Source organism: Giraffa tippelskirchi, chromosome 13, assembly GCF_054371585.1.
Source record: "Giraffa tippelskirchi isolate mGirTip1 chromosome 13, T2T-mGirTip1v1.2.pri, whole genome shotgun sequence".
NCBI classification, from domain to species: Eukaryota; Metazoa; Chordata; class Mammalia; order Artiodactyla; family Giraffidae; genus Giraffa; species Giraffa tippelskirchi.
Genome location: NC_137287.1, coordinates 87476625 through 87484611, shown reverse-complemented (window position 1 = coordinate 87484611; position 7987 = coordinate 87476625). Strand labels below are relative to the sequence as shown.

General features: G+C 42.2%; 1 long non-coding RNA gene across 1 annotated transcript; it reads right to left on the bottom strand.

Moving 5' to 3' along the window:
• Positions 1–4470: 4470 nt before the first annotated feature.
• On the bottom strand, positions 4471–7875 carry LOC145531556 (uncharacterized). Its single transcript, XR_014072527.1, has 2 exons — positions 6237–7875; positions 4471–5876 (listed from the first exon to the last, which is right to left on the bottom strand). It is a non-coding gene; the product is annotated as an uncharacterized LOC145531556 (long non-coding RNA).
• Between the last annotated feature and the right edge of the window lie 112 nt (positions 7876–7987).

The window sequence follows — 7987 nt, the reverse complement described above, 5'->3', positions numbered from 1 at the left end:
CCATGTGGTTCAAGAGGTCACTGGTGGCAGACAGTGACCAGGAATTTCCAGCCACAGGTTCTTGTGACCAGACCTCAGAACCCTGCCCCCTGTATGTCAGAAATGTTGTTTTACCCACTTGAAACCGAGTGGGCTGTGTATCAATAGGAGCAGCTTTTTTTTTCCTCATTGTTTTAATTGAGTGCTAAGTGATTTGATATAACTTCAGTACCTACTCCAGTCTTAAAGCTTTGAGCTATTCAAAGACAAAATTAATCACTTTGCTTTTTCTTTCTCTTTTTCCTTACCATTTTGAGAGATCAAACCCAATTAAAAGTAGTGTTCATCTTTCTGGCCCATTATTTACCAGTTTTGTTAACCTTCATGGTCTCCTTGCTTTTCACCGTAATCTTCAGCTTTTGGAAAGCCAAGCTGCTGATGCCTAGGACTGTAAGACAGTAAGGGATGCAGAGGGGAAGACCAAGGATGAAGGACATGCTGATTGGGGCATCTCTGACCTGGAAGCCCCACACAGCAGGGAGCGTGTGCTCCTTGCAAAGATCCTCGTTGTTCTGAAGACAGAAGAGACGAGTTCAAGGTGTGTTCAGTGTGTGGAGAGTCAGCAGAAATGAGGAAAGTTCTCTAGTGTAGGATTAAGTATGAGTGTTTTACCTGCATGATCCATCCATGATTTTATTTCCTCAATCCTGTTTCTCAACAGTGAAAACAACAAAAACAACTGCTGGCCATTCTTCAGCCCACATCTCAGTTCTTATAGGTTTTACATGTGGGCTGTTGGGGCCCTAAGTGTTTGCAGGTAAAGCTCTCACTTTATACATGTATACACATTAAGTACCAACTGTATCCATAAATCTACACTAAGCATGGCTGGTTACACACAATTATTAAATACCAACTGTATATCTGCATAAATATTAAGCACCGGCTGTGTGTGTGTGGACCAACTGTATACACTCCATCCTGTGTTCTCTTCAGAGGCTGATTGGAAATGTGCTTCCTCTTTGATGTGTTTTTTTCATCTGCCTTCTCACTCAGCCCCAGCGACGTGCCTGAAATGTTGCATCTTTCTTTCATTTTTCATGTTGGAACTGCAAGGGTGTGTGTTGGCACATATTACAGAGAATAAATTAGCTGCAAAAAAAAAAAAAAACAGCACTTCAAAAATATTCATGGCCTGCTTTAAGTTAGCAGATTTCAACAGCGCTGCTCATGGAACATACCAGGCCCTTTAATCTTGGTGGCTGAAGTCCATCTGAAGTTATTTTTGACAATGAAACCAAAAAGAGAGTCATGGCAGTGTTCCAGATTGTGTATTCCCAAACATACCCCTTGGAAGTACTGAATGTGTACAATCAGATGATGGCAGGGTGTCCCTTCTATTCTGGAGATGCTGGCTTCAATTTCTGCTTCAGTCCTTTAAACGATGTGTGACCCAAGCCTGAACTACAGGGGGATGACAATCAACACATCAAATAACTGTGATCCAGTATGATCTTATGTCTGTTGGCTCTAAGGGAGAATTTTTATATTTATTTAAGCTACTGATGATTATCAGCAAGTAATGATGAGGATGAATGTTTCAAAAATGTTGGGATTTCCCTCCTGTCAATGAGACCTGTAGAGCAGGAGGCAGATGTGGTCAGGGGCTGAGGGGTGGGTGATAGGTGGGAGGGCAGAGGTCTCTCCAGGACCGAAACTTGATCACTGATGCTGTGTGCAACGCCAGCTCCTGGCAGATGGAGGACTGACCCCTAGACTGATCCTTAGCTGGTTTCCTTACTGTTTCTAGTTCCCCAGAGATGACGCATCCCTCACTACCCGTACTCAGGCCACGTTTCTCCCTCCACCTGCAGCATCCTTGGTCCACCCCCGGCATCCAGACATTTGGTCTACAAGTATGAGTTTGAAATTAGCCTCCAAACTTTGTGATGCTTGTTGGCAGTTTTATAAGCTAGGCAAAAGACACCGGGCTGCCCTTAACTTGCCATTTTGTGTCCGACCTCGGCTAGGGTTAAAAGGCTCTAGTGAATTTTATGTCTTCCATTATTTCTCTAAGGTAACTAGATCATATTTTCAGCATTTTCTAATGACCAACTGAATGGGACACATTTATGCATGCACATCTTGCCTCTGGACTTATTTAATATGAGTTTGATCCCGAGATGGTTTTATTATCCATCTAGGATTCCACAGCTTCCGTTGTCTGTTCAGCTGTGGAAGAAGAATACAAACGGTAAATTGAAGATTAAAAAAAATAATTTGGTCAATAAATATTCGACAATTGATGATGGCTATGACTTTGAAAGTTTTAAGTTTGTGATGGAAGAATATGGCTGCTCTCGATTTTAGCACTATTTCCCCTGGGTAATCACAAGAGGGCATTATCAGTGTTTTAATGACAGTGATTTTTGTTGGTAACAATTTAAACACAAACAGTCCCTTTCGACCTTCTGGGATCTGCCACACAGCAGGACCAAGATTCTGTTCCCTCACGCACTCACGAGCCCCCACAGCGCCTCCCACAGGGTGACAGTAAAAGTGCGCTGGTCACATGAAACACACAGCTTCTTCTGCAGGTTACACAGATTTCATGCCAGATCACATTTCAGTAAATGACTGTTTTTGCTCCTGATGGAATATATTACAAATTGCAGATCAGGACACAAAAAAGCACTGCACCTCCCCAGATGAATATTTGTTGAAAATGAAAGTGTAGTCACTCAGTTGTGTCTGACTCTTTGCAACGCTGTGGACTGTAACCAACCAGGCTCCTCTGTCCATGGGATTCTCCAGGCAAGAATACAGGAGTGGGTTGCCATTCCTTTCTCCAGGGATCTTCCTGACCTAAGGATTGAACCTGGGTCTCCTGCATTGACAGGTGGATTCTTTACTGTCTAAGCCACCAGGGAAGCCCATGAATATTTGTTACCTAGAAGTAAAATAAAAAGTCAGTGAGGAAGCTGTCCTGGAGAAATTGGGCCTGGCTGTGAATCAGGGACCCACCACCCATGTCACCCTCAAGGGGAGACTAGGGGTAGGTCTAATTAGGCCGTAATCCAGGCATCAGAGTCTGCTCTGTCTTAGAAAAGTTAATGCAAATAAACTAATTTGAACCAATCTGAAATAACTGATCAAAGAAAATCAAAATGATCTCTAAGCTAGATGCCTTTTCATCCTAGAATATAGAGGGCCATTAAGTTACAATGGAAAAGATAAAACTTTTTATTTTTTTAACCTAATTTGAATTTTCCTTTGTTTTTTTTTTAAGAAAGACTAGACAACATGTTTGGTATTTGTCACAAGTTTCAGGTGTAGCTTTACTCAATTGTGAATCACAGCCCATATGATATTGGCAGAGAAGGGTTTGGAAATAGGTAGTGGTGTTAAGGTTAACCAGTCTTCCCAAATGACTAAATGTCTCTTTCAAATGAGACCTTTATTATCCATCTGGATTTTATACAGTTTGGAAATGTGGTTTACTTAGAGCTCAAGTTATACTAAGAAAAAGAGAGAGAAATCAGAGATAAGGAAACCCCTTCCTCTGGGCACAGTGTGAGTCATAGGGCCTTGCTCCAAGCTGCCCAGGAGCGCTGAGTCCCAGGGACTATGTCTGCAGAGTGTCCTGGAACTTTCACTCTTGGTGGCTTATTGCGTAATAGATCATGAAGGGAAATTTCCAAAAGTTCAGTACCAGCATGTTCTATTTCAGTGAAAGGAAGAAAACTCTGTCTGAAAAGTTTCATTTACTGTCTTCTTTATGAAAAGCAACACAAAACAAAACAGAAATAAAACAAAGCCAAACCCATGGAGAGAACTGTCTGATATACGGGGGCAAAACCTGGAGTCCTAATCACTCCTTCAGTAAATAAAGGAAAAAAAAAAAAAGAAAGAAAATCCATGGAAACAAAATACTAGTAAAGCAATCGGTATAATCATGCCTCTCGCAGTTGCAGACACGTATGATGTCTGTGGCTTCCTCAAACACAGGGGAATCTTATTCTGCTAAAAAAAATTTCCAGTTGCTCGAGTTCTAAGAAATCAAATAGCATTGACTAAATATGTTCTGTATGACTCACAGATATACAAAACAAACTTGCACTTACTAAAGAGAAGGGGGAAGGGGACTGGGCAAGTTAAGAGTATGGAATTAACAGGTTCAAACTACTGTGTATAAAATAGGTAAGCAACAAGGATTGACTGTACAGCACAGGGAATTATAGACGTTATCTTGTAATCACCTATAAGGGAGTATAATCTTCAAAAATGCTGTGTAGCTGAAGTTAACATAATGTTATAAATCAACTATACTTCAATATAAAATACTTTCTGTATTATTTTAGTAAAGATCTAAGTTGAAATAGTAAAAAAAACACCCTTGTAATTATGATGTGAATTTTGAATCTCATTTATCACTTAATTCTCAGCTTCTAAAATGTAGCCATTATTAAAAAAAAAAACTCATGTCAGAGATTTTGGCCTACAAATATATTTATTTATAGTAATATCAGGAAATTTTTATCAGAATATGTTTAAGCCATTACTGAAGGCTACTCAGGTAGTTGGAAAGACAGACAGGAATGTTACATGTTGAGAAAAACATCTTAGAAAGCTGCATAGGGTAGTCCTAATCAATTATCTTAGAAAATGGCTGCCTTAGTATCTAAGAGAATCAGGACATGGTCCTTCTATTCTATGCTAAAATTAATTAAATTTAATCTTTCTTATCTAGTTATGAAAGTCACAAATTTCTGTAGCTAAAAGTCATTTCACTGCAAGTCCCTCCATTGGTTAACAAAGATGCTTATCGAGGCAATGCCGGATGTTCAGACAGAGTTGGTACCTGAATAATTACATTGGCCTTGATTTAGGTTCTGTTAATGAGCACACTTTTCCCTTGTATCATCTGAGTTCCTTTATAAAGTGAGGCTGATTTAGAGAAAGGACTCCCAGGCATCCTTTTGAATAATAACATGTTTTTAATCAGGAAACCTTCTCATCGAATTTTTTTTTTTCAGTTGCAATTTGCTTACTGACCTATATAATTGAGTGACTTTTCAGCTGTTTGTGTTTATTTAGCCAACCTTTTGGGGAAAGTTTTATTTGCCAAAAATGGTATTTTTCCAGAGAAATGTCTAAGGACCATTATTTAAAAATTTTAAAAGAGACACAGTGTGGCAGAGTGAGATTGGAGGTGAGCAGGTTCTGTTGGTGGGGGTGATAGGAAATGGTGGGTGTGGTTGAGGCTAAGTCACGTGAGGAGATCCAGGAACCGAGCTGGTTATCGTGCGAAGGGAAGGCAGCACCACTTTAAGCTGAAGGGGTGCTGAAGTTGGGGTATGTCACGTGGCGGTATAATATCTTTTAAGATACAAACTCGTGATTTGTTACTTTGTGTCCCCATTCTTCCTCACGAAAGACTGAGGCTGCCTGTATTCCTGGGTTCCTGTTGAGGAAATCAGAATAGTAGGGACACAGGTAAACACAGATGAAAGCCTTTAATCTTGGAACCATCAACATTGGTTTCCCAAGCCCTAAATGCCAGAAGCTCACTATGCCAGGCGCCCTGAAGGGAAAGCTTGGAGAGAGGATGTCTCAGAGCAGCTGGATGGAGGGGTGAGAGGGCTGCCTATGGGCTGGGGTGGGGGGCTGGCCTGGACGGCTGGGACGAGGGTCTTCTGCGATGGGCTTTGGGTCAATAGATCAGTCAGCTGGCCGTTTATCTCCTGCAAACATTCGGCTGTGATCCTGGGAGCTCCTGTCAGGATGAGGAGGACGGAGCCTGGGTTCCAGAGCCAGTGGGACGGCCCCTCGTGGGTAAGGTACCTATTTCTAGATGATTCTTCATGGCACCAAATCCAATCATTCTTTCCCAACCCCTGCAAAAGTAGAAATCTCATGAGGAGTGAAAGTTTTTCAGGGACACTTGAATGGCCTGAAGTGTACCACAAGGTATTTTGTTCCCTGCTTCCCACATCTGGCTCTTCTTTGCTTTACTTCTTCAGCCTGTGTTGGAGGAACACCAAGGTGACCCCTGAAGTCAGTTTCCAGGTGCTTTCTGTCTCCTGACTTTATGATCTTCCCGGGGGAGAACCACTTCTCCTTTATCAGAAGGAAGGTGGGTCCGCCCTCTGGAGGGGTTGTCAGGCTGCTGGAAGCCCCAGAAGCTGCTCCACCACCCCCACCATCCCCTCCGCAACCCCCCCACATTCCCTGCTCCCGTCCCCCACCTGGCTCACCTAGGTGCTGCTGGCACGGCCTGTGGAAGGGCTCCCAGCTGCGTCCTGGGGGCATGTGATGGTTCTTTCTCGGTAACAAGTCATAGTGGAGGGTACTTTCACTTCTTGCCTCCTGCACCTTGGCTTGAATTTGCCTAAATAACCTCTTGCACTCTTGCAGTTTTTCAGCCTGGGCTCTGAATTAGATCTCTGATGAAAGCTTATCTTTACCCTCTGGCTTCTTTTATTTCTCTGCTTCTACCCTTGACCACTAGGCCTCCTCTCATGGGCCTCTCCCCTCTTCCCAGTAAGTCTTTTCCTCACTGGTCCTACCTACACTCATGGACTTGAGTATCTTCTGTGTCATTATATACAACCTAATCTCTTCCTCGAATTGTTTGTCCTTATCAGACATACCACTTGGGCATGGAACCATTGCTTCAAATAGCTCTTCCCTATTAGGACACTAGGCATCATCCTCTCTCTAATCTAGTGCTTTCTCCTGAGGTATGGGTGAATAGACAATGGATGGATGATGGGTGGATGAGTAGGTGGTTGGGTAGGTGGGTGGATGGATGGATGGATGGATGGATAGGTGGATGGATGAATGGGTAGAAGGATGCATGGATGGGTAGGCGGGTGGATGGTTGGATGGATGATGGATGGACAGGTAGGTGATTGGATAAATGGGTGAATGGATAGAAGGATGGCTGATGGATGGATGGGTAAGTAGATAGATGAATGGATGGGTGGATAGATGGATGGATGGATGGACAGACAGATAAGTGGATGACGGATAGATAGATAGAAATATCATGCCTTCGCCTCCTTTTCCACATCTTAAGTTTAGCACTTAACCATGCTGGAGGCTTCTGTTCCTATGTTTCTACAGGGAACTGCTCTCTCAAGGTCAATAACATTCTCTATATTGCAAAATCCAATGTTTGCTTCTCTGGAGTTATTTTATTTGAACTTTCAGTAGTCTTTGACACAGTTGACCATATATTTCCATTATTATTTCCTAACTTTTCTTCTCCTTTATTGGCCACTTCTTCTTAGTCTATCTTGCTGGCTCTTTCTCATCTTCTCAAAGCTGAAAGTCAGGAAGATAGATTCCTGATTCCTTTTTTTTTCTCTAGCAGTTTTTCCTCCCAGGTAACCTCATTCAGATGTATGGCTCTGAAAATTGTCATTCTGCAAGGGAATTGCTGTTGGTATTTCTATTTATGACTTCTCTTACGAGTTCCAGACTTGTGAATCTGCTGTGTACTTGAAATCTCTGCTGGGTTAATATACTGCACAGATTTAGTTTGGACAAAAGAGGAACTCTCGAGCAAATAAATAAACATAAGTAAATAAAGAGAAAAGCAGTGCTTCTCTGGTTCCTACTTACCCGTCTATCACTCTAGTTGTTCAAACTCCAAACTTACAGGATAGTCTTAATTTCTCACTTCCTATTATTCTCTATGACTGATCGATTACTCTTTCCTATTAATTCTACCACATCTACCCACCTGGTCATGGAGGGTGATGGTTGTGAATAATAGGTCAAAATACACGAAAGAAGAGGAAACCACACACAACACAACACAAATCAACATCTCTGTTCTGCCAACTTGTTTGTCTGGGACATTCTCTTCTCCCCTGTCTTCCATCATTCTTAGGCTCTTGCTGATGGGTGTTTGGGCTTCCATGGTGGCTCATCTGATAAATAATCCGCCTGCAATGTGGGAGACCTGGGTTCGATACCTGGGTTGGGAAGATCCCCTGGA